Below are 27,935 nucleotides of genomic sequence, written 5' to 3'. Positions count from 1 at the left end.
ATAAATAATTTGACATTCGTTCCGACATTTTATCTCTTTTTAATGGTGGCATTCGGGATGAAAAAGTTTCCTATTGCTACTCTAAGAAGACTTGAATGTTCGTGGACAGTCCATCACCACGAGGTGATGTTAGAGAACGTGTTAGTTATTTTCACACCTCAACCATATAGTGGCAGGCAATTTATTCAATTGATCTACAAATGTAAGTCTCCTACAAGTAAGGGACTGTAAGTTTTCTACTTGTAGAATCTAAAATGTTATAGCTTTACTCGCACTTTTCCAAAGACTGAGTCGTGTAAAACGCAGTGACAAATAAATTGCTGATATAGAAATTTCTCATTGCGTGCGGGCGGCAAATCACATGTTTGAACTTAGCAAAGCCAACCTTAGCTAATGTAGTGGAAAGAAAGAACAACGAGCGCAAAGCGCATGTGCGCACAAACAGTTTATGTAGGCCATAAAAATTGATGGAAACGATCTCTGAAGGAAAGCGGTGAAAGTGAATCAAGCGAAGTCCTAGGAAAAGGTTATGGGAGCTTCACACGCCCAGGGGACGAACTGCGCATCCATTCCTTTGGAAGCTAAACGGCATGGGCTTCCCTGACAGACCTGCTGCTCACAAGTTCTACATTACACCAACAAACGCCATGCGTAGTTCGAGCCAATCGTCCTTGGATCAGTTGCTGTTTGAGCGTCTTAAGCGCTGAAGCAATTAAGATGCGATATTAGTATACTGTCTGTACCTGGGGTGTATTCTTTGGTTAGTTGGCCACTTTGCTGAATGTTTTGGAAGATAAAATCATGTAATCCTCGTCTGGTCACCAAGTAAAATTTCCAATAAAAGTTCCTCTCGTCGAAACGGGATTCGAACACAAAGCATTTTCTACACGATGTGAAAGGATGTTGATCGCGCCCACAGTGTGTTACCCGCGAGAGCCATTCTTGGATCTCTTAATGCTGTTGTATACTGACATCCTGGACAAATCTGTGCACCATAGATTTGTCCAGGAATTGAATATGGGTCTTTCCGTGTTGCAGCACGATAATGCTTCATATAAACATGTGTCCAATTCTCAATGGATACGGAGATACAGCTGTTTGACACTGGCGGGCACAAGGCCATTATGAGAGGTATTAAAGAACGATACATGACTTATTGTTTGTATTTATTGACTTTTTGAATGATACAAAACACAAATAATTGACAAATTTTTACAGTTCACAATAAATGTTCGAAAATCCCACCGCCAACCTCAATGCACTTTGCAATTCTTGTAGCAATATGACGCGTTGTTCTTCTGAGGTCATTTTGGCGTTCCTTTATGAGGGCGGCAGTATCCAAAATGCGAGTGAGCAATTCGTCTCATGTCTTTTCTTTGTATATGGCGCTTTTCACCCACCCCCACAAACAAAAATCTAATGTAGTGAAGTCTGGAGACCTTGAATGGGACCACCGTGGCCGATCCATCGTTCAGGGAAAGTTCGATTTAGATACTGTATCACCAGATGGTATAATGTGCAGGAGCTCCGTCATGCTGAAAGTACCAATTCTTGTAGCCAAGGGAACATCCTCCTATAGTAGTGGAAGTTCGTTTTGCAGAAATTCTAGGTAAATGGACCCTGTAAGACGATTTTGTAACACCACAGGCCCAATCAACTGATTGTCGATGATACCGCACTATACGTTATGTTTGGGAAACTATGATAGTGGCCAAATACTTTTCGTGGAAAGTGTAGGAGTCGAAGACAAATAGTAGTCATTTACATTGTCATTTGGCTCATGCAATGCCATCAAAATTTTTTGAAAAGAAACGGCGTTTTTTTTCAAAAGAACTCATAAATGTACTTTTCACACGCAAAAAAAAAACCAAAACAAAACACAAAAAGTTGGCTAATAAGATATTTTCGGTAATTTTTTCATAATCATACATAAATGCTCGTATACCCTAAAATCGTTTAACTAAGGTGAAAATCAGTGCTGTACCAACTGAGGTTAGTTGGACATCAATGAAATATTAGCATATTGCACGCAGCAGTGCCGTATAATTCGCAGAGAAAGCTTCCCTAAAGTGCACATCCTCTAGAAGCACTTCCACCCTTAATCGATACAAAGTTAGGAAGTTCCATCAACATTGCCGAGTGGATTTTTCAACGGTTCTCTTCGAGACTTCGTTGTTGTCGAAAACCATCTGTTGATCCTAATAATTTGTTACTCACTGTATTTAAATCGAAGCGCCACAAGTCCCTACACATGAGCAGGAGATGCAATCGATTTTTTCTGGTTTCCTCCGACAACTTTGTCTAGGTGATGTTTGGGAGGCGAAACATGCAATTGACATCTGTTAAGACATTGCGAAAAGTGACCTTTATCTCTAACGACAGCGTTAACTATAAATTTGGCTGTCCCCGAACAACACCGCGTTAGTATGAAGTGTGGAATAAGCCATCTCACGCTGAAGCATGCGTTCCATTACTCCCAACAACCACGAACACTACTTTACTTGGCAGGGCCAGCGCCAGTAGCCTCTGTGCGCCTGCATCGGTGAAAGCAGTTGCTCTCCGGGTGGATACCACAGAGGTGGTAGGTGGCGGTGTGCGGTCGTATCGCGCGCTGGTAAGATGAACGAAATGTTTTCTTTCGAAGGAGGAGAATCGGACTGCGTAACAGACAACCTCGCGGATGTGCGGGAATTCGAAAAAAATTTTTCCTCCTCCACCGACGTAGTGAACCCTGTCTAGGAGACGGGCGTATTCACGGAAAGGATATCAACCTTGCGGAGGAGTCGATTTTGGGGCGTCAGGTTGCGAGTTCAGCTCCATCAATCGCTGGCAACCTTACATGCCAACAACAGACTGCTTCTAAGAAAGAGGGGGGGGGGGGGCGAAAATAAAGAAATTAAAGGAAGTCTTCAGAATCCTTCGAAGCATCGTGAATATGTTGGTAGTCTCTGAGTGGCGGTTGTAAGAGAAGTACAGCGATGGGGGTGGCCGTGTTGCAGGTGGCACAAAGGGACGCTGGAACGGCTGAGTTTATAGAGTGTGCATGGTGTTTGTCAGCTGTAGCGTGTCTACATTTCCATAGGATATACGGACGTGTGGTTTGTTAATCAGGTAAGTGTCTTTGGTCATTGTAAGCCACTCGAGTTTTAAAGATTGTTCTTTTGCAAATGAATTCCTACCGAAAATGTCGTAAGCTATAGGAAATCGTCCAGTGCGGTGGCTATGGGCAATGGTATTAAAATCATGGCCATTGGCTTAGCGTACATTTGATTACTTTACATAATATCGTGTAAGGGTTGACTGCTCACAGCATTTTGTGGATTATGGAACTCTTTGGGTTGATGATGCTTTGCGTATTTTCGTGTATTACGAAATAAAATTTAATTATTAGGAATTATCGTTGATCAGGCCAAGTAATTTATTAAAATGCTGTTTTATTGTAAAGCAAATAATATCGATAAAAATTTGAGTCACGAAATAATTAATTCTGTTTTAAATATACTCGAGCCAGAGTACCTATTCGAAAGTTGGCGCCCAGTTGTACGCAAGCGCATGTCGTTAAATAGGGGTTGGAGATTGTATGAAGTATGATTGGAAGTATTCATTGCATACTTCTGAAGCAATTAGTAACACACGATATGCTTGTTGACCAACCTGGAGGGGGGGAAGGTTCTATCGGAACTTTGAACCTTCACGGATGGGATTAGTCTCGTATTCGTCTAGCAACCAAGTCTTGTTTAGCTTTACAAAAATATCTATTTAAGTAATCTGGAATGGTCTACAAATACGAGACAATTTGTTTTAGGTAATACGTTAACTCCAAGAGATCAAATTTTGGTAATCTTTTACTAAATTCCTCCTTGATATGAAAGCGCTGAGAAAATCCAAGGTAAGATAGAAAGGGCCCTTTAAAAATAGGAGAAAAGGGAAACTTTGATACTTTTAGCTTTAATATTCAGACAATTGACAAACATTAATTTTGAATGTCTTTAATAACCAATGTAGCTGTGTATAAAGCAACTGTGTCCTAAAATAAGGTGGCTAAAAAGCTTCAGGAATCGTATGAATTCATTAATAATGTGCTAACCAATCTAACTTTAAATGACAATATTTTTTTTGTACATAATATAGCCAAAGGTTTGTATACTGCTATTATTCTTTCACTTCGAATCCAGTCCAATAAGTTGCTAAGGTCCAGTTTATTGAAGAAAGTGTCTAAGCCCTTGTGCGTTTTGTAAATATTTGTATTTCCCCCTCCCCCCTCATTTTCGGTTAGAGTTAGCTGTGAATCGTTCTGGGTTTTCTTGGTCGAAACAACATACTGTAGTAATTCGTCTACGAACACTTGTTCTGTGCACGCAATGCAATAAAAAACTTACTGTTATTAAACTCATCAGGAATATTGAGTACATTGGAAAGTCGCACAGCCGGTTAGGTTTCAACATTTACCTCTTTTATGATGCGATTTTTAATCTGACGTTTCCAACTATTTGAAATATTCTCTATTGGTGGATGGGGGGAATCTAAAACTATATACCCTTATTTTAGCCAGTGAGGGTGGTTTCTACAAGCAAACTGTACTTTGTACATAGCTACGCAAAAGTACAATTGGGGATAGGTTCGTGTGAGCAAGGCTGAAAAGCAATTGAACTACCTCTACTATTGCCATTGAACTACTTGTCTGGAAACAGATTAATTGTTGTACATCTGAAGCGTTATTGGTATTAGAAAGATTTTAATCTCCATGGATGAGGAACGCAGAGATTCTGAAAGGTAGCCCTCATTTTTGTTCAAAAAGAGGGGACCAATTATGCCATTTCCAGAAAAGAAAAGAAACATCGACTATTGGGATTCCGTTGTTCGTTGACACACTCCCAATGCTGTCTTCTTCCACCCTAGAAATGTGTGCAGGATTTCATGCAAATTTTAATTTCCCAAGCTATATAAAAAGAAATCTGATACTCTGATTTAAGACATTAAAAATAAGTTACGAATTAAAACTAGTAGTAACAAAATCAGTACGAAGCTTCCTTTTATAAATAAGAACAGTACATTAGAAAGAAAGCCAATGTCCTGCCACACCCGCTCCAAAATGTCAGGTGTAACATGATCGGGTTAATTAGCGCCTCGGATTCTTCTTTCAAGTTTTGTGCAAGTGATGAAACACCTTGTGCGTACTGTATGTAATTTTATCAGCATCCATTGGGATTATATTTATGAATTTGCAGTCCTTGTACATAGACTTTGTTTGCGATTTATCTTTTAATACTTGGTTGTTTTTAAGCAACTCAGAATGAGACAAACGTTGGGTTAAATTCTAGCGAGTGGGCTGTTTCACTCTGTTACACAACGAACTCAAAGTCAAAATCACTCATTCACGATGGTCTCTTTAAGATGGCTGGAAAGATCAAATCTTTATGCATGGAGCTCAGAAGCTTATCAAACTCTAACAGGGAGCTAAATGCATTTTTAATAACTGAGAGCAAAGTGAAGGAGAAATGTTGAAGTTAAATATAAAGGCACCTGGGGTGGATGGGATCTATCCAGTTATATTAAAGGTGGCGGCAAAGAAAGTAAGCAAACCTTTAGCCATAATTATGAGAGCATCCTTGGACTCAGGGAATACATTTTCACATCTCCAGTCCGTGGGGACTGCTGGTCCCCACGGACTGGGGGAATGTATCCCCAATTCACAAAGGTAGATCAAAGGGGGAGGACATGAATAATTGACCTGTTTTAGGGAAAATATTGGGATCAGGGTTAAAGAAGCATTGCAGGATCATCTAGACAAGACCAGTTATAGTTCATACACAGCATGGGTTTGTCAAAGGAAAGTCTTCTTTGATACTATGATGTGATCACAAAGGAAATTATGCAAAAAATAATTTTGATGTCATATACTGTACTTGGATTTCAGGAAAGCTTTCGATACTGTTGCACATGGAAGACTGCTTTACAATTGGAGCAGTATGGCATTAAGGGCAAGTTGCTGCAATGGATAAAGGGATGGTTGAGTGGGAGACGGCAGAGAGTGGTAATCAATGTACACTGCTTTTCATGGACTAATGTTAGTGGAGTTCCCCAGGGTTCGGTGTCGGGCCCATTGTTTTGTTTATTTATCAGTGATATTGATGAAGGTATATCAGGGTTGATGTCAAAGTTTGCAGATGATACAAAGGTTAGCGGGGTTAGTAATGGCAGTGTGCTACTGCAACAGGATCTAGAAATGTTGGTCTTATAGGTGGCAACTGAAGGTTTACATTGACAAATGCAAAGTACTGCATATGGGTAGCAGTAACCCCAGAGTGATGTACCAACTGTGCGGTACAACATTCAGGGTAGTGGAGAAAGAAAAAGACCTGGAGATAACTGTACAGTTAGATATGAAGTTTTTTGAGCAGTGCAGACAGGTTGCCAGAGTAGGTCATGAGGTCTTGTCAATGATATATAGGAATTTTGCTAGTAGGGATAAGGAGGTGATTATTCCTTTGTATAAGGTAATGGGCAGGCCACACCTTGAATACTACATACCGGTTTGGAGGGCTCATTTTCGGAAGGATGTAGAGCTTCTGAACGCGTACAGAGAAGGGCAACGAGATTGGTGAGAAGAAAAAAAGGGTTGCTCTTACCAAGAAAGGCTTAAGTTCTGTAAATTGCAGCGTCTGCAGATTAGGCACCCCCGAGGTGATCTAATTGAGACGTATAAGGCCTTGAATGGTTTGAACAGGCTCAATGCTGATGGGATTCTTCCTCTTGCTCAGATTACAAACCCGAGGGAGCATAAACAAATTGAGAAAACAGTTGTCGAATAGATGTGCGGAAACTTTGCCTTTAGCTAGCGGGTGGCTGATTGCTGGAACAAACTTCCATTTGTCGTTGTGGAAGTTGATTGCTTAAATAGATTGAAGGAAGCACTGGACAAACTTTGTACTTAAGCGTGCGATGAAATGCAAACTTGGAAAAAGGAGATATCTTTGTCTGGAGTTGTTTCTCGTGGTATGTAATTCTGCTGATGGTAGTGCATCGAACTGTGAATTCTGTGTCTTACGTTGTTGTCTTGGACAAAATTTTGTGTCTTATATTGTGACAATTTTAGGGAGCAACTCGTACATCTAACACGATAGTGCTCCATGTCAAAAAGCCAAGATTGAATTTTGCAGTGGAGCAACGATCTCAACCCAATTGAATATCGTTGGGAACTGGAGCACAAAATTAGGGCAAGGCCAAGATGGCCTTGTTCGTTAGTAGAACTCGTACCTACATAAAAACACATTTTGAAATATTAAACTTGCTGGAAGGACCACTGCCAGGAATCTCCAGTTTCTTACCTGATTTTAATTTTACTTAACAAGTTTTTGTATTTGCCTAACGTGTTTCTTATAATAAGATTATAATAATTCTACAACTAGCGTACAATTGTTTTAAAATTGTAAAAATAAAGTTTTCAATAAGTCGACTTAGACTTTTATTATTCATGCAGCGCCTTTGTTTCTAATGGCTATCGGCCCTTGCCAGTGCGGAACCTGCCATATGTAACTTCTGAATTCATCGTATTTTAACCTGGATATTCCTACTGTAAATAAAATTATTCATTGCTATTTCAAGGAACGACTCACTTGAAGGGAAAAAAACTGGTCCTTATTCAAAGGGCGATGCCACCCCAACCCAAAACTCGTAGAAATTTTTAGATGGGTTGGTGTCGCCCTTTGAATATCTGAATAAACTCTAAAATATGTGACCCATAGTTATTACAGATTCAAAAGTTGTCTGGTCTATGCATGCATCAAAAGACTAATTTTTCATTCCGAAAATTGATCCTAGAATATACGCGACTCGTAGATATAAATCACATTTATGAGAAGAGTATAATATGCTCATTTATGCAGTAGTCTAGTTAAAGGTGCTTTTTTTCCCCAAGTTCCTCTTTTAAGGATGAGCATTTGTAGTATATTTATATGAAAATTCAAGAGTTGTAGTCTAACCTATTACCACAAATAAATTTTGTTCTGGTTTCTTTCGTGCTGGCGAGTTTGTCAGTAGATGGTGCCAAGATAGTCAAAATTTTAACTCTGTAACATGTGTATTTAAAATAAATGAATTTCTTGTAATATTTAATAAGTAATAATAACCTTACTGAATACTTTATAATTTCATTTGGCCAGTCTGAATGGAATTTAACTTACTGAAAAAAAGTTCCAGAAAAATGTGGAGGAAGCCTTCTACCTCCACAATTCGAGTTAATTCTAGAAAACATAAAAAAAATATTGGATTATCTCCTAAACTCAAATGCAAAGTAATTTTAAGAATCAGTGATGTTTAATCTAATCTGATACTACGGTTCAGTAAATTCAGTAAAAATCGTATTCATCCAGAATCCATGGTAAGAGGGTTGAAACCTAAAGTATATTTCATCCATTGGTCCTTCTTCAGTCTACCAGGTATACGTTTATAGTTACCTCTTGGGGGAAACAGAAAACAGATGAGAGCTCTATGCTGCACTTTGTCTATGGTCACCCATCTCTCTAATAAAGCTAGAAACAATTGTAGGAGTGTCCCTTATGCTGTCTTACATTTTTTTCTCAAGCAGTTTGATTATTTCCCTTTTAGTGTGCCATCTCTTCTTGCGATTAATTACAGAACTTCCAGTCTTCTCTTTATGATTCTGGAAAATGCAATTTAAAGTCCAGCATTACCACTGTTATTTATTGGAAAATCTTTAAGTTTGCATACTGTAATCTGTAAAGTCAGGAGACAATATCTGGCGAATGACTTTCGTATGTCGCCCACCTAATGGTCCCCTACACCATTACGAACGAAATATATTCGTTACTGCCGCAATTTAAGTTGTTTGGAATTTAAGGATAAAAAAATTGCATTGAAAAGGAAAATTAATATCATTAATTTCTTATTGGATGCATCTTATTCGCAATCTTAGACAAAATTATCCGGCGCCATATTTAAGAGACTAAACTAGTCCATTTTACAGATTCTGGAAGATGGAAGGAATCTTCATTATGGAAGGAAGAAAATGTCTAATACTCAGATGGAAGTTATAAATTATTTGGTGTTTGCAGCGTCGACAAATGCCAGAGAGTGGGAGGTCTCTGCTTGTATCTCTGAACGTGGCCGATTCCAACAAGATCGCTGTGGGAATTTTACTTCGCACCAAGAAGGTTATTAATGCTTCCACTAAACAAAGAAAATCCCACAAAGGTTTCCCGTTCGACAATAAACCGGGATCGCTTGCATAAGCCTACACGATCACCATCATTACAACTGACTGCCAGTGTTCATTAGTCATCTGTTTTAGCGAGAAAAGGAAAAATGTTCTCAAAAATGGAGGCGTGAAATTCAACCATAAATCACTTGGGTTTAGGGTGTAGCAGTGGTACGCTTTCCCGGTCGATAATAATAGTGAGGATGGAGGTGATTTATATGTTTACGTCAGATGTATTCAGATTTCTCCATCGGCAGAAATGTTTGCAATCAGCTGAGATTAAAAATGATCGGCACAAGCAGACAGGAAGCCTAACTGATAATCTCGTACGATTAAATTGCTCTTAGCTGTTTTAATCCCTAAGTGGTTAAAGAAAAAATCCCAAAGGGATATAAAGATCGAAATTAATGCGGACCGATACTCCAAGATGAATTCTAATGCGAAATTATGATTAAGGAGAACAGGTAAAAATCTCAAATTCCGTTAATGTCTCAAAAACATCCTCTCTAGATCCAGGAAGAGGATCTAGGATAATACTCGAGTTATAAACCCCAAGATAATGGTATGTTTTGTTATTCTCCTCCATAGACTGTCTACACGGATTTGGAGAGTCCTGTTTTAAACCGTATTGAAGATTGCTGGAGTCTAATGAGTTTTCACATATTCAGAGATATTCTTCGTTAGATATGTCAGCTTTTACAAGTGTTTTGAAAGACTTCTCATTTAGGTAAAATTTAAATTAAGGAACTCTAAATTTTTTACTTAAGTACACTTGTTGAGATTCATTCTAGATCCATTACTAGACTTTTTCAGAGTTAGATTTGTCCTTATAAGAAAGTTATTTCCAATAATTGCGATACCCATCTGCTGTCTTGTATCTGTCGAAAAAACCTGCTTCTTTATCAGTGTTTTTCATCAAAAGCAGGAGATGTTTCCAACCACCAATTGCAAATCTGAATTTTCTCCAGCTGTCAAACTTTCAATTCATTTTCATATTTATCATCCATCCAACTAACAATATCAGTCAGAAGAAAGTGGAAAATTTCCAACTAGTATCCAAGTCCCGGACGTAATAATAATAATCTGACACGGATTATTTTTCTTTTTTGTCTGGGGATAATGATGTTACCTGTCCCCGCATGCGCTAAGCATTAACAAATTCTTTTGATAGTTATTTTCAGCTGAACGATTCGTACTTCTGTCTTAAAAGAGAAATTCTCCTTACCATGCTGTAATAAAGATTTCACCCTCTCTCATCCCGTGCCCAATTCAGTCTATTCTTTTTTTATTTTTCTATAAATGAAATGGCTTGTGTTAGTGGATTTATTTTCTTTCAAAAAATACGCTTAAAGTTGTTTTCTTAACTAGGTTTACACAAACTTCGCTAGAAAAATCCAAAAGTTTGACGTCATTCGTCTTTATTAAAATATTTTTATAGATCGCAAGTGTCTCCATTATTGACCTTCAAGGGCAAGCTATATTAACGGGGAACGTCTCTGCTGGACTGGGAAAAATTTAATTCCCTCAATCATGTGATCGCTGACGTAACAGGCTTAGCTGTTGGAGCGTGCTGTTCCCAGCGTCAAAAGTCGCACTGCTTTGTTGTGTTACCAAAGAATTTCATTAAGGGAATCACGTAGCGCTTATAGATTGGAAGAGATGGTCAGGAATAGACCAGTCAAAGTAACCTACGTTTAATGAAACAGCACATTACGACGCAGACACCACTTTGATATAACTAAGCCAAATTATAATTCAAGGACACATGCGGAGAGCAGACATGTCCATTGTTCAATCTCTATTGGGCGGATTCTTCATTATCTTTCTTACTTTTCCCCTGCAGTTCATTCCCGGTCTAACTAGATAAGAGAATGATCAGCTACTAAAAACATCTTTCATCCTCGCTTCTCGAGTTTTCGCTCTTTCCTTCGCTTTCCTCTTTTTCAGGGAAAAGGACAGATAGCTATCGATTTCGTCCAAAATGCTCCATGCCAATGTAAACCGCTTTCAGCACCAAAAACTTGTATGTAGAATATTTCTAACTGGCCATAAGTATTCTTCACAGACCACATTGCCATTTTATTCGTAAAATTTTACCAATTTTAGTAAAAGAGCGACTTCATTCTCTTACAAATCTTAGCTTTTCCCCTTCTGTATTGTACATCTCATCTTGATACTTCTTTTGCATGAATCCAAACGAAACCTTGTCAATGTCTGTTCTTCTATTCAATCGGCAACTTCACATTCTATCTATTTCACTTTTTATTTCTTATTGATTGTATTTGGTACTCGTACAGCAAATATATCGGAGAGAATTCGGTCGATATTGCCATGGTCAGATGGATAGCATACCAGATAAAGCAGTTGGATACAGTCCCTGAAGGCTAAGAAAAGCAGCCATTTCAAAAACACCTGTGCACGCAGCCATTGGCTACTCTTACATACGTTTCAGATACATCAGGTGGGGTGCCTTCGATTTATGATGGAAGAGAACTTGCGAGATTCTTGGATGAGTAATAAAACTCCTATAAATGGTACACGAACGAAAATTTAAAAATCGATATTTATTGCCTCTTCTTTTGAAGCATAATTAATATACAATAAATATTCATGTTCATTTTCCCATTTTAGTGAAATCTTAAGATTACTTTGGAAGGGAAGACAAAGATTATTTTTCAAAGATAAAATTCAGCGCATGCTCATAATGGAGCTGATTATATTATTCATTTTGGACTGTTTTTTTGAGAAATAGCAGGAGATCGTAAAGATAAATAAACAACCAGAAAAAAATAGATAAAAAGGGGTAAGAATGCGAGCTCGAGGTTAATAAAAAAAAGGAAATAAAAATAAAGACAATATGGAAAAGCATCTAAAAACATTCAGTGATTTTGATGCCCGATGTTTTTGCTCTTTAGCTAATCTTAAACAGTGACAACGAACCTTGCAAATTACAGCCATTAGTCCGAATTCTTTTGTAGACTTTTCCAATAAAGAAGGGTTTATTACACCCTATTTTCCCTCGTGTTAGAATGAGCGGTGGTAAATATTTCATGGCTTTCGCGAAGAGGATTTTTATGTTTCAGCTTTACAGCTCCAATGAGAATATGCTGGTCACGATCCGAACAAATTCTTTCGGTCCCAATGTTCAAGGATTTTTGGTGAAGATACTTTAGAAAGATTTCATGTGCTGGATGCTTTGGTTAATCACTCGAGTTAACTTCTTTCAGAGCATATTGCATAGAAAACTCTACAATACTGTCCAATATTGACACTGCGTTGAAATTCCTAGACTGCTAGATAATTACCACAACGGAAATATAAATTATACACTTATTTCATATTAATTGCTGTATATTGCTATGAATATATTAATTAGGCATAAATTATTGTTATAAAGCAATTAAGAAAACAATTTGTGTTTAAATATTAATTGCTTTTGAATTACTCAATTAAATATCAGCTAATATTAAATCTTAATTGAAATTCATGTATAATTAATTAAAACAGTAGAAAATCGTGTGATTAAAATAAGTATAATTCTGTCAAGTACGCAAGATCTGTTCACTTCCTGTCCAATTTTATTAACAGAAAAACTGATGTCGTCACACGTGACGTCATCACTCAGACTACACGCGCGCCCTCAAAATGAATAATTCATTTTTATGTTTGCACGCATTTCTCTCTGGCTGATGATTACTGAGACTAGCATTTTCTGTGTTCATCTTGCTGTCTGAACGAGAAAGAAATGGCGATACTATTTGAGATGTCAGATATCGATATTTTGTCTGTTTAAATAGTACAAATTTAAACCGCAATTTCAGTACGCCATAATCAAGTTGTTTTGAATAAGAAAAATCAAACAAAACGTGTCAAATTATTTTGAAATTTGTATATATTCCAGAATTATTAATTTTTATATATGTTCTCAATGATTGCCACGCAGTCTTCTTTCTAGTGGGACCTCATAAAAACCATTGTGGTTTATTACTTTTTCACAATTATTATTTCCTTTCTTTTCAAAATAATTGGTACAGACCATATTTACTTCTTTCAGGAAGGCTGTTATTATATGAATGCTAGTATTATCACTAAGGAAGGATTTTATAAGCTGTTCATTTTTTACTTCTGTATAACAAAGTTTTTTTTCATCCCCCCCCCCCCAAACTGAGCCTGCCAAGTAATTTTTCAGTTTCCTACAAACCAAATAGACTGCAAATGGTATAGACAATGCCGGACATAAAGACTCAATACTGCACACAGAGTGCCCACTTTATTTGTTACTCTGCCTACAGTGGCGGACAAAAAAATTGCATCACCTTAAAAAAAAAAAAAACATTTGTAGCGAAACGTGATAGGATTTGCAGTCAATGGAAGAAGGTCATTAATATAGAAGAGGAAAAGAGTGGGAGAAGAACTGAACCTTGGGGGACACCGGCATTAGTGGAGAAGTTAGAAGACAGAGAGCCATCTACCATCACCCTCAGTGAGCGATCAGAGAGAAACCAAACTGGATAACCAATTACTAAAAACAGTTGGCACACCATAAGATGGAAGCTTGTTTAGAAGACCTTTATGGCAAACACGATCGAAAGCCTTTGAGAAGTGAAGAGCAACTGCTTGTGTTCCACCGAACTTATCCGTTAAATTTGTCCATAAATGGGTAACGTAAGCCAGTGGATCGACACTGACGGAATCCATAGGTAGTTTAAGATTTCTAGGTAGTTTAAGAGTTGGCGGTCAATTGATTTCTCCATTACTTTAGAAAGAGTAGAAGTAATTGCAATGGGACGATAATTGGACGGGAGTTATTTGTCACCCTTTTTAGGAACTTGCTGGATATGAGCAAATTTCCAAGCAGAAGGAAAAACACCTTTTGAAATAAGAAAGTGAAAAAAGGCGTCAAAGAACAGGAGTAAGTTCAGGAGCGCAGGTTTTGAGAACAAGTGGAGAAATACTATCAAGATCTGGAGATATCTTAGCGTCAAAATCCTTCTGACATCCTTTTGACGGAAGACCACATGTTGGGAATGGTAGGAGGTGTTTTACTAAGATTATTAATACATGAGTTGGAAGAAAAATGGGATGCTAGGAGGTCAGCTTTATCCTTGGCTGAAGTGACAACAGAACCACCTGGTTTGGACAGAGGTGGGAACAGAGATGGGTAAAAAAAGTTGCGGCCAATAGACCAGAATGCTCGACTGACCAAAATGTGGCCAATAGACCAATAGACGGCAAGAGACCAGAATGCTCGGCTATCATTAGAGCAAGAAGCGAGTTTTCTACTCTTAGCCAGTTTAAAATCTATTTGGACTGATTAATAACTGCTTTACGATTGTTGTGAGCTTTGGTGTAGGCAGAAAATGAAAATGAAGAAGTGGAAACAAGCCAATTACGATATGCAACATTCTTCTCTTAGACAGCCTTAGCGCAATTAATGGAAAACCAAGGTTTAGATAAAGGACGAGATTTTAAGGTGGAATAAAGGATTCTATTCCTACAAGAAGACATGTGTTTATGTAAGGGGCGGCCCTAGAACGTCTGTTCAACTCCGCCTGTATCTCTGTAAAGCACAGTATCACTACAAATGGGCCAGATATGTGAATGACGTAGGTTTGTGTGTGTTCTGTTCTGGCCGCTTGGCTATTTAGAAGCATCAGACACCTGGACAGATAATTCTGGGTACTCGTCCACACCACGGGAAGGTGGGTCAGTTCCAGTAGATGAGACACCTATGGTCTCTCAGTATGAGACAAAAAAAAAAAAAAAAAAAAACAATTCCTTCTATGGGGCCCACTCCAGAGGAGAGAAAAAAAAAACCGAAAGATACCTGGAACATCTGAACCTTACTACGGTCTCTTAAAAATATAGCTTCTTCTCCTGGAGCTATACTCCCAAGAATTTCAGGTATCGCTGTCCTGGAATTGTCATATATTCGACAATCAATGTAGTATGTTTTGCCAGCCTTCCATGGTTGGCGCACTATGGCCATAGTTGCCTATGCGCCTAATAAATCCCTAAACCAAAAACAACCTTCCCTGGCCCCGCAAAAACAAAGGTCCGTGTTGCTTAGTCCTAATGCATATAATTTCTCATTCATTGACCAGTGCCCTGTTAACAAAAATGACTACTGTAAACTAGGTGTAAACCAATTGCGAACTTTTTTTATCATTGAAAAAAGTCACGTTCGGGATAGACAGGTTGGTCACTCTTCCAGTAGGTATGGTATTCCATCTTGTCTGCCGTAAATTGATTACTTCATTCATACATCTTTTCTTTTTGCCTCTACAGTCAGAGCGAATATTGATCTCTATACCAAAAAGTTCTGTAGGAATTTCCCTCTTAATACGGTAGCAAAAACCACGATACAACAAATGTGGATTCAAGGGTAGCACTCGGGTCAACACCTGCAGCGCGCCAGTGGACACCGTTCTGCACACTTAGAATACCAAGATGCCCTGTATGGAATTTAGTTTAGTCCAAAACGTAGCTATTTTAATTGTTTGGAACCAGGCTCCTGCAGCGTACGTAGTTCTAGGAAGGAATGCTGCCTTGTAATACAGAAACAGTGTTTTATGTGATAGGCCCAAGTCAGACTTTGAAATTCTAATGATAACACCAGAAAATTTCCTGATTTTATTGCTTAAATATAATAAGTGCTGGTGAAATAATTTACTGTCCACAATAATTCCCAGGTATTTGATATCAAGGACCACAGGTAACTGTACACCATTCAACTTGAACTGAGGAGGTCGATTTATATCCAAAGTTGTTTTAAATAACATCATTTTAGTTTTGTAAGGACTAATAGCAAGCTTATAGCTTTGAGCCCAAGACTTAAGTCTGTCAGCACACTATTAGCTCTCTGTTCTAAGAGTGAGCGAGATCATCCTTCAATTATAATTGTCAGATCATTTGAAAATGCCAGCATCTTACAATTAGGGAATGTGCGAACCAACCAATTCTGTAAGACTAGGTTCCAAATAAGGGGTCCCAAGACGAAGCCTTGAGGACACCCCTCTCACAACCTGTTTTCGTAGCTCAAAGTGCTTGGACTTCACTAGCACATATCTATTTGAAAAGTAACTGTTGAAAAGCATATATAATTCCTTGGAACAATCGGCGTTTCTTAACTGAGCCATTGCTGCCTCCCACCGAACTGTATCAAATGCCCCTTCGAAATCAACGTAGATTGCTAATTCGTATTTAGATGTAGAATTCTCAATATGCGTTCGAAACGCCGCTAGACAATCTTCACAGGAGGGTGAACCCAATATTGCTGAGGCGATATCATATCCTGCGGCACTAGCAGGTCGGTTACCCGTAATGCCTACTAATTCCTACAAGCATAATTTCACTGACACGATCTGAGCAAACGTTGACACCAGAAGTTTTGAAACAGTAGTCTGACCAAGGAAAAGAAATCTCGCAGGTCATCCCATTTTGAATTCTTGTAATGCCAAACAACACTAGGTTGGGAACAGCCATGAGATAAAGGCTCCATTGGAGAAGAGACAATCACCAAGTTGTGATCTGTGGTGCCTAAAGGCCCTCTCACTTCGACCGTGTACTTAGAAGGGTTGTTTGTGAGAAAAAGATCAAGCGTGTTGGCTGTATGATTAGGATTGTCCGCTATTCTGGTAGGTAAATGAACAGTCTGTGCAAGATCATTAGTAATTGCAAAAGCCTGAGCATCTCGACCAGCTGGGTCGGTGTGACTAGAAAATGGAAGCCAGCTGGAGTTGTGAACATTAAAATCCCAAGAAAAAATTACTTTACTGTTAGGAAAGTTGGACAGATAACGTTTCTATTGCATTAGACAATAATTGCAAGGTATTGCATCAGTCGTTTCTATAAATACGGCGTTGGAAAGGTATATACACTCATTAGTATCCTGTTTTGCGGATGTAGAAGCATGGTTCCATACGTTCAGTTGACGCCAAGAAAAAAAATGTAGCTGTTGCTCTGTCCCAGGAAGAGGTTTCTACACGTGCTATCGCTGATAAAATAGGCTGCCACCAGTCAAAGTATCCCGGGTGCTGAAATTAAAGCGTGAAACCGATGACGTGAAGAGAAGACCTGCATCAGGCCGTGAGAGAGTGACTACGCCTTCCTAAGGTTGATATTTGAAACGGCTATGCTTTCATAATCGCCATGCTCTTTTTAACTTAACTGTTTTCTTGTTGAAACAAGTGCACGAACTATCCAAAGACGGCTTTCGGAATGTGGTCTGCATGCCTATCGACCCAAAAAGAAGCCTTCGTTGACCCAACAAATGAGGAAGAAGCGACTTGCTTGGGCTAAAACGCATGGACAAAAGAGCAATGGGACACCGTCATCTTTTCTGACGAATCGAAATTCAACCTGCATGGACATGTGCATATGATAAAAGGGCGGCAGCTGGAACATGTGTTCAGCTCCGCCTTGTGTCTCTGTGAAGAACAGAATCAACTGTAAAGGGCCAGAATGTGTCGGTATAGGTTTGTATGTTCTGTTCTGGCCTCTTGGCTATCCAGAAGCATTAGTCCCCCAGACAGATGATTCTGGGTACTCGTCCACACCACGGGAAGGTGGGCCAGTCCCAGTGTAGCACGTACCTTCTCGAAAGAGACTCTGACCCATATGGTGTTTCTAGCAGGTGGGACAGGATCCTCTGGGGGCCAATTACAGAGGGACAACAGCAGCAACAACAACAACAAAAAAAAAACATTCACCCGTGGTACAGGTTTTTGAGAGAAAAAGATGAGAAAAAACAGAGAAAGAAAAAAAAATGAGACGAGGAAAGAGGAAAAAATAATAATATACCTGAAAAGTTCAATAGGTTGATCTTTGAATGGTGCTTGAGGTTATGGGGCTACCGCATTAGTTGTAAGCCTATCTTTCCTTCTGGCAAAGACAGCAGCTGCCAAAACCTGGAGTGATGTGGGGTCAGAACAAGCTGGTCAACTTGATTTATGCTGAAGGATGAGACTTCATTTCGTAGCTCATTCCTACTGTCTTAATAGCAGGCACATTCGTGGAGAAGATGTTGCCAGTTTTCGTTTGCTCTACAGAAACAAGTCAGTATTTAACTGGCCTAGCTGGTGAAGTTTTTCGTTAAGGGACCTATGCCCAGTAATAAGATACGATGTTTCAAGACTAATTGTAAACCATGAGCTAACCTTCTTCGACATCACAAGGGAGACATCCAGTAGGAAATTTCTGGTTACAGTGCCAACAGTTGAATTGTCCCACCTTGTTTTCCAGACATTTATTAGCTCTTTAAAGCATCGAGCTGTTTCCCTTTTTATTATCATCAATCAGCGATAGGTCTATATCCATGATGGAGGTAGGTATTCCTTTTTTGAGCCTGAAGCATAATCCTCTAAATATTAAATATAGGTCTACCGGGAGAATCCCCGCAATAACCTGGATTGCCGCAGTGGACACCGTTCGGCAGATGCGATGTGTTGATAGTAGCATTGCCCTCTGCATCAAGTTGAGTTTTTTCTTCATTTTGACGGTTTGTGGAACCAAGCTCCGGCCGCGAATGAGACTATGGGAAGGAATACCGCTTTATAGTAGAGGAGCAAGGTCCGCCTGGACAAGCCTCACTCATTTCTTGAAATTCTAATAATGGAGGCTGTAAACTTCTCGGTTTTTTCACGAAGGTGTTGTAGGAATGATAGCTTCTGGTTTATGATCACTCCCAAAGCCCTGGCCTGCACGACCAGTGGGAACTGGATACCATTAATTTTGAATTGGGGGGGGGGGCATTCGTATGTCAACTTTGGTTTTAAAAATCATCATCTTTGTTTTGGTGGGATTAATCTGAAGTTTGGGGTTGCCACCCACGGATGGGAAGCGATATATGTCAGAAGACGAAAATCGGAAGCATACCATCCTGACTGCATAACACACTGTAAAGTTCCTCGCTGGTCAGATGGTCTGGGGATGCATAACAAGCAAAAGGGTGGGCCAATTAAGTTTATTAACGGAACGGTGGATGCAGAAACCTACACTGCTATCTTAGAGGAGTGCCTCTCAGATAGCAGTGCAAAAAACCCCATAAAAATTCCTCACGATGACGTGAGGAATTTTTATGGTTTTTTTTTCACAACATGGCTGAGTTGGTCTCAGGCAAGGGTAGCATGGTTTTATCTCCCGGAAACTCGAGTTTTTCGTCCAGCAAACAGAAAATTGACCTCAGAACAAACTCAATTTACAGACGATATATACTGAGCAATTTGGCCTTAGTTGCCGATGCTCCTAAAATCTTACAACAACCACCATTCTTGATACACCCGAGATAAAGTTGTCTAAACTCTAGAAAGGTTGCCGTTTTCTTGCTACTCATACAGGCACGTTCTGGCGCCGACCACGAAGCCAATTCGAAGTCCCTTATAAAAAATTTTGCCTTGACTATTCTCCCACTGAATTTCACACATACAGCATCCGTACGTATCTGTCAACCGTGCTTGATGTTATATAGGACGAACACGCGATGCTGTTACTGAACAAGCGCTCCATTAAAAGGATGGGTGCACCTATTAATGTGGACACTCAGCGTACATCGTTCCAAAACAAAGTGGCATAATCAAAAGCAGATACTTGACGCGCCACAATATATTGCTGTGATATACGGATAATTTACTGCCGGCAGATGGCTGGAGAGTGCATGTCTAAAATTACGCTGACGCAGTTGGAAGTTCTGACACGTCTAGTAATTACAAAGTGTTATTAAATTACGCGCTTTTAGTGTGAACCATTTTGTGAGCTGCATAATGGAAGATATGAAGATAGCAACGTTTTTGTCATTCTCTATGGTGTTCGACTTGATATGAGACTACACACCTGCACGCGGTTTTGTTTCTATTCAAGTGTCAAATGGCGTGGGATTCAGCGAGCACAGATTCAAGACATTTTAATATGCTTTGTAACAATCTCGTGTGCACCGTTGTATGAGTGACATTATTTAGCGGATGGACTGTGATTTTATTCGGTCCTCATCCAGAATCTCTTATGTTTTTCCAGTTTTCTCTGGAGCGATGAAAGATCTTGGCTATCGCTGTCCAGGTAAGTCCACGCTGTCCAGTCGTCAACCACAGATTCTCGACATTGAATGTGTTGCGTCACTTAAATTGCAGTCTTCTTCAAACATTTGTTTCCTTAACAATCTGACATTCCTCTCACAGTCAGATGGTTATGTAGCACTCAGTCATACAGAATATTGAGTAATAAAACGTTGCTCGCTCTTCAAATCTTTTATTATGCAGCTCGCAGAATGGTTCGCACTAACAGCGTGTAACTTAAGGCTACTTTGCAAATACCAGACCAACATGTTAGAACTTGAAACTGTCAGGGTATTTGAAATCTTTATTGTAATAATACTAACGGATGCAAAACATTGCAATATTATCCTTCACGACCACTAGGCCAAGGGTTAACAGTAATAATACAGTATGCAAAAGAAAAGTTAAAATGAATCAAGGTAGCAAGGTTTTTCGTCCAGTAAACAACAAATAGGCCATAGAATACACGCAGTTTATAGACATACAGCGTAAGTTGCTGATGGGCCTACAACTCAGCTGAGGAATTTCCGAGCCGAATGGTTTTACCTTCTGCTGGTCCTGGCTGTTAACAAGTTGGTTGATGATTGAACCTACAACATGAACGATGGCCAATAACGATAGCGTTGCTCAGTTCGGCTTGCAAGGTCCATCGACCGTCTCGTATGAGTTCCTCTGTGCGCTGACTTAAGCAATCGGTGACCGCCTCTACTGGTTGTTCACTACATGGATTGTCTTCGGGACACTCCTTTTGAATCTGTTAATCTGCCTTTTCACCGTACGTTAATAGCGCCTTCTTTGTGCGCATTCGTGAATCCGTTGTAGATTGCTATTTCCTGTCGTAGTCAGGAATCGACCCCATTCGATCATTACCTGCAAGACTACCTGGTGGCAGAGACGAAAAACTACTCCATCATTGGCAGAATATGTATTTTTTTTTTATTTGCTGAAGATTACAACAGCACGCTCGCAGAAGTGATTCTCCAATGCATGTCATCTTAGTTAAGATGCGTATTTAGAGTGGATTCAATTATGAATTCAAAAGCAGGTGACCATTTTTAATACGAAATGATTAATGAAACCGAGCGGAGGGGCAGCCTTTGATATTAACTGTGAGCAGGCCAAGAACCGAAATATAAAACACTCGTATATTTTAAACAAGAACGATTTCAAAGAAGTTCAGTAATGCTCTAAGCAATAACACTTCGGGTGTGCTCATCTGGACTTCGAAAGCTTTCTCTGACAATTTTACTGTGTAACTCCGTTCCTGGGATTTGTCTTCCTCTCATAGAAACAGTGGATATTGAGCATCTTTCAGCTTTACGCTCTGTGAAACGCCCCGACAAATCTCCTTTTACAGCTACACTTAGTCGACCGACTAGACGTCGATAGTTCAGTCAATCTGAACACCAGGGAACACATCTCACATTGTTTACAAGAGTTCTGTTCCCAACTTTCGAACTTGATTCAGTTTGTTTTCTTTCCTCCATCACAAGAAGAATCACGTGAAGCCGTCTAGAAACTTTCGAAGTTAAGATATCGGTGTCTATTGGGAAATGAATGCTACATCACCAATGCAAGAACTGTTTAGAAATTCTGACTTTGGTAAGGTGTTCTTCGAAATATAATATAAATACCCAGCGCTTTTCCTGTTAGACATGAGTCCAGATTCTAATTGTCTTTTTAGAATGCAAATTATAATGGTGGCTATAAAAAAAAAATAGATTTCTGATTTCAAAATAATTGCCTTACCTTCTTTCTGCGTGTGCAGAAATTGATTCGTTGGATGGGGGAATAAAAGTTTAAAAAATAATATTTTTTTTTTTTACAAATTTCAACGAATTTTTAAATCAAAAATTTTATCCCAGAGAAAAGCATAAATAGATTTTATACTTGCAATACTTCGAAGATCTATTGAGATATGAAGTAATTTGAAAAGTATCAGGGAAGTAAGGCTTGCTGGGGATATTTATAACGCTATGAATCTTACAGCTGAAGCCTGCTGTAAGATTATAGGGCCATGTGAAATTAAGAGTACTGAACAGTTACACAGAGGACTAACTAGAGAAATATCCAATTGAAAACTTTTTGTGGGAGTCGCTGCCATAAGCAACTAGATTAGATTGGACGGATTATGGTTACAAAGAACATGAATAGACAGATTGTTTGTAATCTGGTTATCAACAGTGGGCAACATAAAAGCTGCTGTACAAATTGGAGCAGTGTGGCATTAAGGGGAAAGTTACTGTTATGGAGATAAAGGGATGGTTTAGTGGGAGAATATAGTGGTTTTCAGTGGATATTGCTCTTCATGGACTAACATTATTAGTGAAGTTCCCCAGGGCTTGGTGCTGGGCCCGTTGTTGTTTTCTTTCTTTATTAATGATACTGAAGAAGGTAAATCAGTCTTAATGTTTACGTTTTCAGATGATACGAAGATTGGCAGAGTTAATGACAGTGTGCTGCTGCAAGAAGATGGAAGTAAAATTAGGCAGATGGGCTGAGAAATGGAAATTGAAGTTTAACAGTGAGAAATGTTAATTCATAAGCCAAGGTACTGCATGTGGGTAGCAGTAATTCTAGAGTAACTTATTAACTGTGTGGTACTACACTTGGATTAATGGAAAATGAAAAGGAACTGGAGGTAATTGTGTAGCCAGATATGAAGTTCTCTGAGAAATGCATACAGGCTGCCAGGTTAGCTCATGTGGGGGTATTGTCAATGGAATACAGGAATTTGCTAGCATTGATAAGGAGATGAATTATCCAATTGTACAAGGTACTGATCAGGCTACATCTTGAGTACTGCATACAGGTCTGCAGGCTTCATTTTAGGAACGAGATTGGTGAATGGGGAAAACTGGTTGCTTTTACCAAGAAAGGTTTCAGTTCTGCAGATTGAAGCTTCCGGAGATTAGGCACCTGCGATGTGATCTGAGTGAGGTGTTTGTTTTTAATGGTTTGAGCAAACTCAATGCTGATGAGATTCTTCCTCTTGCTCAGACTATGCACATGAGGGATCATATATTCAAATTGAGGAATGACGGTTGCAGAATAAACGTGCGGAGGTTTGACTTTAGCCAACGGGTAGTTGATTGCTGGAACAAGCTTCATCTTTCGTTGTGGAAGTGGATAATAAATTCAAGGAAGAACTAGACAAACTATTAGAGGAGGTGGATAGGTAAAATGGAATTTTTTGGCTGAATCTGTATATGCTTGCTTTCTTGCATCACTTGCCACTACTAATTCGAATTACTGGCTTCGACTAATACCAATATAATAGGAATATCTAAACGTTTTGACTATTTAGATGCATGATATGAATATAGGAAGTGAAATGTGTGCAGGATGTGACAGAAGAGGAGAAGCTATTATGCATTTGCAGTTTAATTTTCCAGAGCTAGAACAGGACTTGTGCGTGGGTCGTTTTCGCAGACGGAGTGTATTTTTTAATCGATTAGATGACTGCTTCTTATATACAGATGTTAAAAACGCCACACGGGAGAAAAATATTGATGTTGTTATTTCTGAGTATTCAAGTGTTATTGAGGGTTTTTACATTAAGAGCGAATAGTAGGTAGTAACCATACTGTATTAATGTGAGACATTTGTATAAAGAACTTTTATCAAGTGATGGGAATGGTTTTAATTTTCTCAAGGGAAATTATGATGGCTTTAGGCATTATTTGAATTCTACCTAATGGATACAGTTGAACTTTTACAAATATATAAATGGGAAAACGTTGAAAGAAATAGTCCAATAAAGTATTCTTTTTTTATACTTTTTTTTTTTTTTTTTTTTTTTTTTTTTTTAAAGCGTTATTGTTCTAGCCTCAGACCAAACTGGATAATCGCTGAACCTGGCACTAGAAAAAAAGTTTCCTAGAATGAATGTAAATTATTGAGAGCCATTAGCCATTAAGACAAATATAAACTAATAGTTCAAAACATAGAAAATAAGAAACACGAACTCGCACTGAAAAGAATGTCAAAGAGAGCAAACAACGATCAGCTTATATGAACATTAAAAAGAATGGACTGAACTATTTAGGATAACTTTGGCAATATGAGCGATGAGCTAAATAAGTGTTTGCATCAGTTTTTACGTGTGAGTGCCTTTTAGGCTTTGCAGAACTATTGGCCCAGATAACAAGTATTGGAAACTAGACGATTGTATGATCACTGGAAATGGACCAGTTGTGAAAATTTAGCATTTGTAAATGAAAAAAGGAACACAGAAGCAAGTTAAAGCAAGTGTTAGAACAGATTGCCAAACCATTGTCCATCGTCATGCATGAATTTCAATATTCCACTGAAATCTCAGTAGATTGGAGATAAAATTTCTCCATTTGACAAAGGTGTGTGATAAATGTTAAGTGCCAAAGCAACCACGGTTTATTAGGTGTTAGTATATTTGCCTGTAAATCGCGCGTATTCTGTGGTCGATTTGTCTGTTTTCTTGGTAAGGGGGGTGCTTGAGGGTTGAGCTAATGTGACACTGGCCCTGGGGGGCACAAAAATTCGAAAGAACAACAGAAAAGAATCTCTTAAACAAGCGAACAGTTTAAAAGAGGAATTTTTTATATATAGGAAATTGGAGTCCTAATTTTTTGACCGTTGAAATAAAAAAAGAAACTATTAAAGAAAATTTATGTAGTGTAATTATTTGTTACGACCTTTTGAGCCAAATAATCATTACAAACCGTCTCCTGCTTTAGGAATCAATCAAATACCAAAAAAAATTGCAGAACAGATGATAAATTTAAATGTCTTCTAGACCAATGTTACTCAATCTGTGGTTTGTGGATCATTTGCGCTCAACAAAACTTATAAAAGTAGTCCGTGGGACGTCTTTTTCGTGGTCCATGGCTTCTGTCTAAAATATAAGTGTTCTCTATCTGAATCTCCAAGACGAAGTTGAAATGAAAGAGAGAATTTTAGGATCCACTTCAGTGTTTTTAGACAGTGCAATTCAGTCACGTAAAAACTGGTTGGAGTTGATCGTAAAGCATGATGATCAATTTCATTGGGGATTTAGAAATTCTACGTATGGATGGTGATGAGAAAATCATCTCGTCATGGATTTATACGAAGAATTAAAATATTTGCGAAACCCTTTCGAAGGCATTACGTCAATTTGATGACATCATTAGCAAATATTTTCGTCGTGCTGAGAATTCTTGTAACGTTGCCAGTATCGAAGGAAGGTTTCTCAGAGATGATGTTAATTAGAACCTACCTGCATTCCACGAGACAAGATCTGTTGATTGGGTTGGCATCTTGTCAATTGAACATGTTGGCAAGGATTTTCACCTGGATGAAATGCCTTTTAAGACCAGTAAAACTTAATATTTAAAGCAGAAAATTGAATGAATATGTAATAATTAATGCTGATTATTTATTAAATTTAAATTTATGAACTACGTTTGAATTTTAAGATCTTTATTAAACTGAATCGAATGAAATAAACAAAATTATCAAATTACGATAAAAAAATTAATTTGGAACTGAAAAACGTTTTTCGGCATATGACTGGGATAGGTGTGCGGACGCAAAACCGAAGATGACTCAGGTACTGTAGGCCCTTTGAGATGGTTCTGTGATTTCTGGAAATAAAACCCGAGCTTTCGGCAAATAAAACAAAGCGACTCTCGTCTGAAACCGATTGATTCAGCCACGTTGTGAAAAAGCCCATAAAAATTCCTCGCATAAAGTTTAAAACACACGTGTCTTTTAGGAAGAGATGCTCTAGTATCGTTTACCATAGTACTAAACATCTCTTATATTAATAAACAGTGAGTGTAGATATGGATTGTAGATCCGCACGATGCTGTAAGTGTAGGTTGATTGCATTTCAAAATGTCCTTTGGTGTTTGGAAAGAAACATTTTCCCTTTTAAAAACGACATTAGTATTGACAAATGATGAATGAAAGCAAGCTTATACAGCATAAGCCAAAACAAAAAGTACTATCCAATCATCGTCCATCTCCTCTAATGATTTGTTCTTCCGTACTTATATCCTGCAACTATCCTTTTCCAATTTGAATTTATGTCCCGTCCTGTATGTACTCCGAGGAAGAATGCCATCAGCACTGAGTTGCTCAATCCACTCAAAGCCTTTAACAATCAGATTCCAACCCCGGTCCCTAGTCTGAAATTTGTAGGACAAACATTTGTTGAAAGACCACCATTTGGTCTCCTCTCACCAATCTCGTTGCCTTTCTGTGTACTCGTTCTAGCACATCCTCATCCTTCTTAAAATGAGGTCTCCAGACCTGTATGCAGTACTTCAGATACGGGCTAAACATCACCTTGTCCATGTTAGCAAAGTTCCTGTACGTCATTAACAAAATCCCATGAGTTGTCCTAGCAGCCTGTTTGCTATATCTGACTGCACAATTACTCCATACCTTTTTCATTTTCCTCTGACTTTAGTGTAGCACCACACAGTCTACTGCTACCATATTCAGTACGTTGCATTTGTCAAACTTCAATTGCCATTTCTCAACCCATCTGCCTTATTTTCTTAAATCTTATTGCAACAAGAATTTAGCTCATCGGCATTAGCCACCCTGCTAACCTTGGTACCATCTTTAAATTTACTCATTAAGCCTGATATGCTTTCATCGATATCATTAATAAATACTGAAATCAACAACAGTTGGCCCAGCACTAAACCCTGGAGGATTCTACTAATAACTTAGTCTAAGAAGTGACTGCCCCATTGATAACCACTATCTACCTTCTCCCACTCAACCATCCCTGTGTTAATTTTGTCGAGCAGTGTAGCTTGTCAGATCAACGAGGTATGATTTTACTTTAACAAACTGATGCTGTAATTATAATACCGTTCCTGTAGATGCTTCTGCAGTAAATCTTTAACCATTAATACTTGTGTAATATTTTTATAGGCAACCGCTATTTTCCATAAAACATTTCAGGAAAGTAACGGTTGGAAGGCAACCTGTTTATACGACTCCGCAGTTAAATTAAATTTTTAAAAACCCCGAAAATAACCATTTTACACATTTGAAAATGAAATTTTGTAAATTCGTGTCCTTAAAATCGAATGCTTTCAAGTTACAATAGAACGAATTGCAAAGGTATTTTCTAAGCATTAATTATGAGAAACTGTCTAACTTTGTTATTTATGTTTTATTGCATTTATTTGTTATTAATATCGAGGAGAATGTGGCAGTTCCCGTTATTTACTTAGCATCGGGGGACGAGTGAATAATGCGAACTAGTACACTGAATTGTGTATTAATATTTGTATAGTAACTAATCATCTTAATCTCTTCCTCGGCAGTTACGTAGACATTGATAAGAAGGTCGATATTGCTTTAAGACTGTAGTGGTGCGAGGCAGCGCTGTGCAACATCCTCGTCGTGATAATGAATGCTTCTTAAGAACGTTTCTCATTTATTTGACTAATATTGAGTGGTATTTTAATGGATTCTCAAAGGCATTGCACATGCCTATTAGCTCGAGTATTAGTATTTCGAGAATATTCTTGATAGTGACCTTTCCATCTTCGAAACTGTGTACATACGAGCAAACGTTGCATTACGAGTATTAATTCACGTTTGTAGCCATCTTTAACAATCCCAAGAGATTGGTCGTATTGTAAACGAAAAAGGAAATGAATAAATCCTATCTAGGGTGAACATTA

General features: G+C 38.5%; 1 protein-coding gene across 2 annotated transcripts in view; it reads left to right on the top strand.

Annotated features, from left to right (window-relative positions):
- The first annotated feature begins 2,882 nt into the window (after positions 1-2,882).
- LOC150082070 (transient-receptor-potential-like protein) overlaps positions 2,883-27,935 on the top strand; it is an 80,825-nt gene continuing 55,772 nt past the window's right edge. For both annotated transcript variants that reach the window (XM_090379953.1, XM_090379952.1), the window contains exon 1: positions 2,883-3,111. The gene's annotated coding sequence lies outside the window, so the exon portion shown is untranslated. The remainder of the gene's footprint in view (positions 3,112-27,935) is intronic.

The sequence above is a fragment of the Mastigoproctus giganteus genome, chromosome 8, assembly GCF_048544385.1.
Source record: "Mastigoproctus giganteus isolate SK-2022 chromosome 8, ASM4854438v1, whole genome shotgun sequence".
Classification (NCBI taxonomy): Eukaryota; Metazoa; Arthropoda; class Arachnida; order Uropygi; family Thelyphonidae; genus Mastigoproctus; species Mastigoproctus giganteus.
The sequence above is the reverse complement of the archived record's forward strand: the minus strand, read 5'-3'. Positions and strand labels throughout refer to the sequence as shown.